This window comes from Sminthopsis crassicaudata, chromosome 2, assembly GCF_048593235.1.
Source record: "Sminthopsis crassicaudata isolate SCR6 chromosome 2, ASM4859323v1, whole genome shotgun sequence".
In the NCBI taxonomy this organism is placed as follows: Eukaryota; Metazoa; Chordata; class Mammalia; order Dasyuromorphia; family Dasyuridae; genus Sminthopsis; species Sminthopsis crassicaudata.
The window spans coordinates 287,463,952-287,476,043 of record NC_133618.1 but is presented as its reverse complement, the minus strand read 5'-3'; the positions used below and the strand labels follow the sequence as shown (position 1 = coordinate 287,476,043).

General features: G+C 35.6%; 1 protein-coding gene across 7 annotated transcripts in view; it reads right to left on the bottom strand.

The window, feature by feature from the left end:
• The window catches only part of STXBP6 (syntaxin binding protein 6), a 339,987-nt gene that overhangs the window by 243,218 nt on the left and 84,677 nt on the right, over positions 1–12,092 (bottom strand). Inside the window, exons 1-3 of one of the 7 annotated variants that reach the window (XM_074289609.1) lie at positions 5,336–5,595; positions 3,915–4,137; positions 1,647–1,736 (exon numbers count right to left, since the gene is read on the bottom strand). The exons of the other annotated variants lie outside the window; for them this stretch is intronic. The gene's annotated coding sequence lies outside the window, so the exon portion shown is untranslated. Of the gene's footprint in view, positions 1–1,646; positions 1,737–3,914; positions 4,138–5,335; positions 5,596–12,092 lie in introns of those variants that run through there. 7 annotated transcript variants of the gene reach the window in all.

Below are 12,092 nucleotides of genomic sequence, written 5' to 3'. Positions count from 1 at the left end.
GCCGATTGTGCTGTTTAATTAGCAAAGATGGTCAAATAATCTAACTTGGACAGAGACTATTGCATTACTCTAGGTGGAATTATTTGGAAAGTTTAGTATTTCAATATTGACAAGTTGACTATGCCCAGACAAGACAATATCCACCCAGATTCAATAACAGCTGTTTGCCATGTTACTTCCTGCTACTACCAGTTTAGAGTTTGTTCCTGGGAAAGTTTTGGGTGGCTGCTATAAGGTTCTTTTTTTATATATCTCCGGGGATGTTTTTCAAAAATGGAAAAGAGTTACATGGAGAAATCATATATTTCTGAGATTTCTACTGGTTCTAAGAGAACACTCCTCTGCTGACTTATTCTGTAGTGCTGCCCCCCTTCACTATTTCCACATATAATTTTGGCTTCAGTCTTCTAATGGTTCTCCTTATGACTCATCTCTACCATGCAGGCACTGCTGTCATCCCGGCATGATCACTAATGTTGTCCAGAGGAATAAAAAGAGACCACTTGGAAGTTAGACTTCCATTCACTTCATGCTACTGCTGTTTCTCAGGGGAAGGTGAACACACACCATAATCTAGAGAAAAGGATGATGACCAATATGATTTAGCAGGGATTCTTTCTCATTCTAGATGGTTGTTGAGATCTTCTCCAACTCTAAAATTCTGATTTCACTGAAGGATTTTCTTTCTGATGATCAAATTGGGAAAAATTAAAAAAAAAAAAAAAAAGATGTATAGAAGAAAAACTGCTGGATTTGGAGACAGAAGAATTGGGCTTCAATCACAGAATTATGGAATCAAGGAATTTTAGAAGGAAATTTTGAGGAAGGAATCTAAGTAATTGCTTTCCAAAAGCAATTCAGGCAGTTGCAACATTATTTTTAAATAACTGGATTTCTTCCCTACTATAAAGCCAAAATTCACCACTTGCAATTTTTACCCATTATTTTACCATTATCCATTTTTCTGATTATTCTCTCTGTGGCTCGATACAAAAAAAATTCATGTGATGTTCCTTCAAATACTTCAAATAATACTTCAAATGCTATATCCCTTCTCTTCTCCAGGTTAAGCATTCAACATTCTCAGATTCTATACCTGATTTCTCAAATGTCAGGCCCTTAAGATCTCTCAACAAGATAGTCATTTTCCGTAAATTCTCCAGCTTCTAAATGTCTTTTTAGCACTGTGTAATCCAAGACTAACAATATTTTCCAGATGTGCTATAACCAGTGCAAGATATGATTATATAATTAGGTCCTTATTTTTAAAAGCTATAATTCTTTTACTTCAGTTTAACATTGTAATTGTTTTTTGGATAACCATATCACAATACTGACTTCTTTTTCTTCAACTGTGTCTGATTTTTCATGATCCCAAAAGAGATGTTCTTGGCAGAGATACTGGAATGGTTTGCTATTTCCTTTTAGTTCATTTTTCAGAAAAGAAAACTGAGGTAGAGTTAAGTGATGTGCCCAATCACACAGCTAATAAAGTTTCTAAGGCCAGATTTGAACAGAAGAAGATGAGTCTTCCTGATTCCAAGATCAGTGCTCTATTAAGTGTGCCATCTAATTGCCCAATACTGATTTAGTTCTGACACTTAACTATTTTGTGTGGACAAGGGGAAACAAAATTAAGAACTTACCATGTGCCAGGAATTGTGCTAAGTGCCTTCCAAATATTATCTCATTTGATCCTTGGAACAAACTTGGGAAGTAGGAGTTATGATGACCCCCTAGTTAAGGAAATTGAGGCACACAGAAATTAAGTGTCACACTACTAGTAAATGATTTGAATTCAGATCTTCCTAACTCCAACATGCTATACATTGTGCCACCTGGCCCCTTCTAGTTGCCAAATCACTCCATCTCTCATGGCATCAACTTCATCTGTAATATGAAATATTTGGACTAAATGAACTTCATGATTCCTGCCAGCTATAAATGTAAGACTTTGATTTCAAAGATTTTACAAATTAATTTAGGAGACAAGATATGTGATTAACAATCTTGAGTCTATTGGCTCTTTTCAACAATGAGTTGATCCAAGACAATTCCAATAGACTTGTCATGGAAAGAGCCTTCCACATCTAGAGACAGAATTATGGAGACAATGCAAATCAAAGCATTATATTTTCACCTATTTTTGTTATTTGCTTAATTTTTTTCCTTTTGATCTAATTTTTTTGTACAGTATGAGTATGGAAATGTTTAAAAGAATTGCACAAGTTTAACTTACATTGCTTGTTGTCTTAGAAAGAGGGGAGGTAGGTGGAGAGAGAAAAATTTGGAACACAAAGTTTGCAAAGGTAAATATTGAAATACATCTTTGCATGTATTTGGAAAAATAAAATACTATTAAAAAAACAATTATAGGTCTACTAGAGCTAGAAAACATTCGAGATCAGTTAGTCTAACTCCTCTCTTCAAGGAGCTTGGATAAGTTACAATATTTACCTAGGTACAAAGATGTGTTGGTTGAGCTGAAATTATAATCCAGACCCTTATCTCCTAAATTCAATTCTCTTTCAAGGAAGAATTTGGTAGCTATCATATGAATGCTACAAATAAGTACCTAAGGAATTCTGGGGAAAGAGATCATGATGTCATACTTTCCTGGAACAATATTTAATACTGTTTTGTAATTGTAGACAACAGACAGGTAGTTGGTTTTTTCACTGTTATACTGGAAAGGAAGATATCAGCAAATAGGAGACTGTCTGAAATTCCCCTAACAAGAGAAGTGAAGATTTGAAACTGAGGAAAGGCCATTTGGATAATATCTTTTCATTTCCTTGTAACTTCATAGCTTTTGATCTCTCTTCAGAGGGAGGTATGATAGAATGAGAATTTATCTAAACGGAACAGCCTGGGACAATCTAGGGAGAACAGAGTATTTCTGGCCCAGTTCAAGCTGGGACTCAGTAGTGAACCCAAATTAACAATAACATTCCTCATACCAGTTTGAGTGCCCTGTTCCATCTACAAAGAAATGCTCACTATACAAGTTGTCATAAAATTGTCAACCCACATGTGGTTGGCAAATGATCTAGGAATTAAGATGCTGGCACTGGCTAAAATTCCTCCAAACAAATGCTAACTTCTTTTTTGTCCCCTGGGATCAGCTGCATTCTGGCATCAGTGGTTTTCTGTACCTATTCCAGGCTGTGGCAAACAACAGGGTCTGAAAATAGTGATCTGTCAAGACTAGTTCTTGTCTTTGGAACTGTACCCTTCAGCCCCAGTACAAAACATCACCAGGTGCCTGCAATCTGTAATCAGAGCTCTATTAAAAATGCTCTCAGAAATGCCTGAATTATCTTGATTTCTACCCACAGCTGCACAGTATCTTGCTGGGTAGCTGAAGAATCTCTTTCTACAGGTTCACCTTGAGACTGTCCCAGAAACTACCCAATGCAGGTCAGAGGCCAAACAAGGGAATGCCTTGAAAACCAGGACTTAGTTTAAGATCCTGGAGCCAATCAGCATCAATGTAAACATGAGAGGGTTGGGAGGTATCCATGGTGTAGCTAGCTCAGAATGCCCCCTTTATAGCCTACAAATCCAGGTCAGTCTTGTGGTCCACATAAGAATGCAGATTAACGTCTAATTCTGTCATGTTCTAGTCAATCAATGTCAGTCCCTTTCCATCAGCCCATTCCAGCAGACAGCTCCTGTGCAGTGCTGTATGAAGGAACAGCCAGCAGCATGGTGTAGACATTTTAATTTTTTTAACAAAATACATTAAAAATAACATAATAGCAAATGTGATCAGGCTCATCATTTAGAACCTAAAATTTAAAGTTCATCCATATTCTTTATATTGCCATTAGAAATCTGATTCTGAAGTGGGATTGAAGTTGAAAGAAAAAAAGTTTTAAAATACATTTAGAAATTCTCCAGTCTAAGGATACTAGAAGATAAAAACACTCCTGAAGCTTCCTTATTTCCATTAGGTAGGGTGGACAAATGTGTACAGGAATGTTATTTTTGAGGCAGTAATAGTAGAGAAATTATTATTTGATGTATGCATCTGGCTACCTCCTGGCAGTCATACAACCCAAACTGAATCAATCCAAACAATCAATCAACATTTTTATTGTTGTGGCTATTAATTATCAGGCATTGTGCTAAGTACTAGGAATACAAAAAAAGACAAAAAGATAGTATTTAACTTCAAAAAGCTCCCAATCTAATGTGTACACAAATATGTACAAATAAACTATAAACAGGATAAATAGGAAATAATTAAAAGAGGAAATGCACAACAATTAAAAGGCTTCTTACAGAAAATGGTATGTAAATATGAACTTAAAGAAAATTGGCAGTAGGCAGAGATGAGGAAGGAAAGCATTTTAGGGATGGGGGACAGTAAGAGAACATGCCAGAGCTGAGAGATGGAGAGTTTTATCTGTGGAACAGCAAATCCAATCTCACTGGATGACAATACCCAGCCCTAGGGCCAAAAACAAGGAGAAAAAAAGAAAGAAAAGGAAAATAACCTGAAGAAATATCTATAGAAAAGTTCCTTGCCACTAAAGGAAGTGCTTTTTCTCCTCGTGCTTAGTTTGGTTCCTACCACATACATAAAAAGTGATAAATCAATCTTTGTTTATTGATTAGATCAGCTGAGAGACAGGCATACACAAGCATTCCTTCATCGGGACCATCTGGGGACAAAAGGTTCATTTGGGAACAGCAGACCTAAGGTGTATTATATGCTGAGAAAGGAGCCAAATGGTGGTGTCATTTTCAGTTCCTAATGAAACATTAGGGGATGGAGGCAGGATGACCAGAGAATGTATACCATATAGAAAGAATGCATAACAATGTTAGAGTAGAAATCAAATGAGACATTTCCTACAGGCACAAAATACAGATGCAACTAGCTCACTACTGACCAGACAGAGAAATTAAATTAACTTCAAATCATGAAAAATCAAGTCCTCCTAGGAGGAAATTTTACCACCATCAAATGTTGGCATTTGACAAAACAAAGAAGTAAAGCAGAGACCTATGCTTAGGGACAGCATTTGTCCTCATTTTATCTTTATAAATCTCCACATGGCTGCCTGTGCATCTTTTCTAACACACTGCTCTGATCATGTCATTACTTTTCAGCTTAACACATACACACACACACACACACACACACACACACCACACACACACACACACACACACACACACACACACACCACACACACACCATACACACACACTCTTTACAATAGCTCCTGATTTCCCAAAGAATAAAATATAAACTCAAAATCTTGACATTCAAGACTCCTTTCCACATCTGACTACAATTTCACTTTCAAGCGTCATCACATACCGTTCCCTTTTACAAACCACTTTTCATCCAGAGCTGCTGTTTATCTCTCATTCAACTATTGCCTATTCCAATTACAATACCTCTGCTCACACTAGCCCCTATTCCTGAAATGGATTTCCCTCCCCACAATTTCTTCTTGTAGTAGCCCTTCCTTTTTTTTCAGGCCCATTTCAATTATTACCTCATCTAGAAGCATTCCATAATCTTCCCTTTACCCCCATTGGTCTCCCCTCACTCCCTGGCATTCCTGGCTAAGACTGAATGAAGTCTTCCTTCTCTAATAACACTTTGAGGGATCTCTCCTTTGCCAGTCAGTCAATAAACATTTATTAAGTACTTTCTACGCACTGATACTACAGATACAAATTCAAAACTGAAACAGTCTCATGCCCTTTCAAGAAAACTACATTATAACATAATAAATAAGTACAGGCAGAACAATGATCAAATAAATCAACAACCTAATTAATTAATTGATGGATACAAAAATGTAATGGGCATATGTGAAAATGTGTGCTCATTTATAGTAACCACTTAATAAATAATTGTGGATTAACCAAACCCAAAAATGTTTAAATGGATAAAGGAATGATATTGAAAATAGTCATATAAAAGAGACAGCATGTTTTATAATAAGGAAGACTTAAGGGCTGCCCAAAACAAGCTAAAATCATTACACTGAAATTCAGAATCATAAAATTACGGGATTAATACACCATTTTGTCCAATTCCCTTATTCTAAAGGTGAAAAAAAAACTAAGAACCAAAGTATTTAAGTGACTTGGCTAAGTTGGTGTTTGAACCCAGGACTCATGTTGCTTTAGCCTTAGCCTACCCCAAACCTGGGACTACAGACTTGTGATTCATCTACAAGATCTATTTTGAAGGAAACTACAGAGTCTTTAATGACTAATTTTATATTGAAGAGGAGGGAGAAAGAAATTGACCTATGTGTGAATTAAGGAAAGAGAAGAATCAAATATAACCCTTAACTTTCAAGTTCCCAACTTAGAGGTCAAAGAATGTTGGCACTAGTGATTAAAAATAGGTTTTCCTATTTCCCATTAAGGGTAATAACTCTAACTGGGCTCATTTTCCTCCTGCTTCCTCCATGATTTTGAACTCCAGAGTCATCACTCCCTTTTAAAAGCATCTTCAATTTCTCCCCTTCTTCCAACCTAACTTGGCAAAACCTGGGAATCACAAGAATTGAAACCAAGGTAAGGTCTAAAAATATACTAACTCACAAGAGCTTTCAAGCACTAAAGGGAAAAAAATTTTAATGAAGTTTTTTGATATTAGTTGATTACCTAGGGATGTCTTGACTGTAATACACATACGAGTTTACTTATTTATGAAAAGATTATCCAGATTTCTCCTATTCCAGTTCTTTCTCATTTATCATATAGCTCTCAGTGGTATGTAAATGAAAGAAGATAGCTTACTGTACTGAGATAAAGGAAGCTGAGATGATTAAATGCAAATGCAAGAATCATGTCAATACAGTGCAGAAAACTGAATTCTTCATTTTCCTATGTAATTATCTTGGAACCCATATGGAATTAAGCCAAAAAAAAAAAAAGCATGCTCTAAAATAAGTAGGCTTGGTTACAGAATGCTACTTCCAGTATTTCCCTAATGTATCTACTATCTATTGCAGTTAGAAAGTTCTTAGTTCTTAATACATGGAAGAAAAGAAGAAAAACATCATCATCTTTGCTCTCTTCCAAAGGACACAAGTGTTTGTCAATAAGTAGCATCCAAACACTCTAAACCAAAAACTGCCTCCTGAAAATAACTCTACAACTTTAAAACTGCATACCTCGGCAGTACCACTATAGGGTCTGTATCCAAAGAAAATCATAAAGGACAGAAAAGGACCCACATGTGCAAAAATGTTTGCAACAGCTCTTTTTGTGGTAGCAAAAAATTGGAAAAGGAGTAGATGCCCATAAATTGAGGAATGGCTGAACAAGTTGTATGTAGTATATAAAAGTAATGGAATATTACTGTTCTATAAAAATGATTTTAGAAAGATCTAGAAAAATTTACACAAATGCTTAGTGAAATAAGCTGAACCAGGAATACATAGTACATAAGAGCAAGAATGTTCGAGGATCACCAGCCTTGAATTCAGAGGACCCAAGTTCAAATCTGGTCTCAGACACTTAACACTTCCTAGCTGTGTGACCCTGAGCAAGTCACTTAACCCCAGCCTCAGGAAGAAAAAAAAGAAAGAAAAAAAGAATGTGTGATGATCAATTATGAAAGTCTTGGTTCTTTTCTCTGATTCAGTGATGCAAAGCAATCGATCCCAACAGATTTTGGATAGAAAATGTTGTCTGTATCCAGAAAAAGAACTAAGGAGACTGAAAGTAAATCAACAAATGCTATGTTCACTTCTTTTTTGTTTTTTTTAATCTCTCCCATGATTTTTCCCTTTTGTTCTGATTTTTCTCTCCCAAGATGATTCATAAAGTAATGCATATTAAAAATAAGTAAATTTACTAGAAAAAGAGGAAAGTTTCCTCTTCCCTTGTGTCTTGTTTAAATCAAGGTCCTCAGTAGCAATAAACTTGTCCCTCCCTTTTTATTTTGTTTTATAAAATTACAAGTCATTCACCAATTGATAAATGGTCAAAGGATATAAACAATTTTTAGATGATGAAATTAAAGTCATCTATAGTCATCTGAAAAAATGCTCTAAATCACTACTGATTAGAGAAATGCAAATTAAACAATTCTGAGTATCATCTCACAACTCTCAAATTGGCCAAGATGAAAGAAAAAGATTATGATTAATGGTGGACAGGATGTGGAAAAACTGGGGCATTAAGACACTGTTGATGGAGTTGTGAAATGATCTAACCAGTCTGGAGAATAATCTGTAGCTACGCTATAAACTGTGCGTACCCTTTGACCCAGCAGTGTTACTACTAGGTTTATATCTCAAGGAAATCATAAAGGAGTTAGGACCCACATGGAAAAATGTTTGTAGCAGCTTTTTGTGGTAACAAAGAATTAGAAAATGAGTAGATGCCCATCAATTGGGGAATGGCTGAATAAATAAATAAATTGTAGTAAAATATTATTGTTCTTTTAAAAAAAAACGACGAACAAAATGATTTTATAAAGTCCTACAAAGATTTACATTAACTGATGCTGACAGAAACAAGCAGAACCAGGTATACATTATATACAATAACAGCAAGAATGCAATGATCAACTATGAATGACTTGGTTCTTCTCAGTGGTTCAGTGATCCAAAGCAATTCCAAAAGACCTTAGTTAATTAATTTAAAAGAAAAAAGATAAAAACTAGTCTAGGTTTTGTGAAGATGCAAAAAAGGCCTTCACAAAGTAGTAGTTGTTTGAGAGAAGAGAAAGTAGCTTATATAAAAATTATTAAGAAGACAAAAAGACCATTCCTGATAACAAATTGATTCATGGGGATATGGAATTGAAAATGACTCTGAGGTTATAAGCCATTGTGACTAACAAAACAGTAGTACCATTAACACAAAGAAAGAAGAACATGAGAAGGGGAATGATAAAGAGTTTTGGACATTTTAAATTTTAAATATCTACAGATTTGAGATGTCTAGAAGGAAAGTGGTGATTCAAGAATAATGCTCAGTGTAGAACTGTGAACGGATCAAACCATTCTGGAGAACAATTTGGAACTATGCTCAAAAAGTTATCAAACTGTGAATACCCTTTGATCCAGCAGTGTTTCTACTGGGATTATATCTCAAAGATATTTTAAAGGAGGGAAAGGGACCTGTATGTGCAAAAATGTTTGTGGCAGCCCTCTTTGTAGTGACTAGAAACTGGAAACTGAGTGGATGCCCATCAATTGACGAATGGCTGAATAAGTTATGGTATATGAATGCTATGGAATATTATTGTTCTATAAGAAATGACCAACAGGATGATTTGGAGAGACTTGGAGAGACTTACATGAACTGATGCTAAGTGAAGTGAACCAGGAGATCATTGTACACAGCAACAACAGGACTATATGACGATCGATTCTGATGTACATAGCTCTCTTCGACAATGAGATGATTCAAACCAATTCCAATTGTTCAGTGATGAAGAGAGCCATCTACACTCAAAGAGAGGACTGTGGGAACTGAGTGTGGAACACAATATAGCATTCTCACTCTTTCTGTTATTATTTGCTTGCATTATGTTTTCTTTCTCAGTTTTTCTTTTTTTCCCTTTTTGATCTGATTTTTCTTGTGCAACAAGATAACTGTATAAATATGTGTACTTATATTGGATCTAACATGTATTTCAACATATTTAACATGTATTGGATTACCTGCCAGTTAGGGGAGGGGATAGGAGGAAGGAGGGGAAAATTTGGAACACAAGATTCTGCAAGGGTCAGTGTTGGAAAAATTACCCATGCATATGCTTTGTAAATATAAAGCTTTAATAAAAAAAAAAAAAAGAAAGACAGAAAGACAAGTGATATGCATGATTTAAAGGTGTGAGAAATCTAGGTATTCTACAATTTCTTTCTGAAAGTAGCCAGGATTTCTGCACTGTCCCTTTAAGGGAAATTCAAATGGAAATCTATGTTTTGCCCTGCTACATATAATTTCAACATTAGGTTGTTTAAGAAAGAAAAAAAAAAAAAAAAAAAAAAGAATAGTGCTCAGGAAAGAGACCTGGATATATGGTCATTTCCACAGAGATGGCTTAGGGCTGTCAATCAAAAAATTAATAAACTAAATATATGTCTTATAGTAACACGTTTTTTTTCCGCTGGGGTCTAATAGACTTTAACAGAAGTACCACAAGCCTACACAAAAATACTTGAATCATTTATGGTTCTAGAAGTGCATCTGATTGCAGGAACAAACATTTCTACAGTGTAGTGTATCAGAAATGCCACAGCACAGTAGATTTTGAATTGGAAATTAGTTCACCAGTCAATTAGTTTGATCCCCTCATTTTACAGATAAGGAGACTAAGGTCCAGGGAAATTATATGATTTACCTAAGGGTATTCAAGAAGCCAGTATCATAGGTGGTATTTGAATCTAAATCTTTCAACTTCAGAGCTGGTGTGGTTCCCACAACACTATCCTGTTATTCCTTGTACTATATCCCTGAGTTACATGTCTAGCTATATAATTACAATTTTTGGTTATGGTGTTAATCAGTGTGTGAGAATTTCAGCATACCTGCTAAATATACCAGTGATGAATAAACCAGATGTGCATTAGCACAAACATCTGACCCACATTTCATTCCCTCTTAGTGTGTCAAGAGACACTAGCATTGTCAAATAATCCCACAATGCTCCCACATTGAAATGTCACCTGAAATAGCAGGTGAAAACTTCTTGCCCTTTCCTAAGATCCCCTGAAAAACAATTTTGTAGCACACTTTGTAGCCTCAACTTCTTCATACTGACTCAAAAAGTTACCTTCCTTAAAAAGAAAAGAATATCATGGTAAACAGAGATATGTAAGTTATTTATCTGGGTAAAATCAGTTTAAAATGAACACAAAGGCAACATTGACCGAAAAATAGAAGATGTGATATAAGCAGTCCAAAGAATATGTGAAATAGGAGATAATTTTTTTTTTGCCCTGGCAGAAGGTCTTGATCCTGGCATTCAGAGCCATCCACAGTCTGGCTCTAGCCTGCCTCCCTAGATTTATTTCATAATGCCCACACCATCCTACATCCCCAGGCCCCCCATATACCCCATATATTGGAAAACTGGTGTCTTACTATATCTAAATGCCTTCCTTCAAGGTTCAAGTGGTACAAGTTGTTGCAATATATGATCGTTGATGCTGTGTATTATAATGAAGCTTTAACTGGGAGAAGAGTTAAGCAGAAGGGGAAGAGAGAGGTTTCTGAACTCAAAGAAACAATCCATTTATATCTGCATCTAATTCTACCTTTACTTATGTAGCACTAAGATCAATAAATAAATACTTATTAAATAACTACTATGTGTCAGGCAGGGGATGCACCTAGATGGCATTTTAGATAGAATAATCCCACTTGAGAGATACTTATTAGTTGTGTGAACCTGAGCAAATCACTTAGCCCTATTTTCTTTAGTTCATGATCTATAAAATGAAGAGAAGGAAATGGCAAACCACTCCAATATTTTTGCCAAGAAAACCCCAAATGGGGTCACGAAGAGTTGGACACCACTGAAATGATTGAACAATAATAAAAATGTGTCAGGCATTGTGTTAGCAGCTGGGGATTCAAAGACAAAAGTTAAACAGTCTCTGTCCACAAAGAAAAAGGTCTGTCAAGGGCAATCTGTGTTAGTGATTCCTTTCCCTACAGACAGGAATAATTTACCTTGCAAAGCTGAATATAATCTTTTAGGGGAAAATAGACCTTTAATGGCATAGAAGACTTTTCAAACACTTCTTTGAAAAGATCAAAGCTGAGTAGAAACTTTGAAATACAGACACAATAGTCAAGAGAAAGTTAGAAAGTTAAATTTATTTGAACATTTGGAAAAAGCAGACAGAATGATGCAGTGCTAACATTTTAATATGGGAAGACCAAACAAGTTTCCCTTAGAACCTTAATATCTTCAAAGGGTATTGAGGGAATTAAATAAAAAAAACAAAGATCTAGGAGTACACTGATTCTGGGTGAAATCTGGATGAAACTTACTATTCTTCATAACTCAGGAACGTGAGAAGAATAAATGAACATGGAGGAAAGGGAAGTAGGAAGCAGGCATCAAATAAATATCATTCATA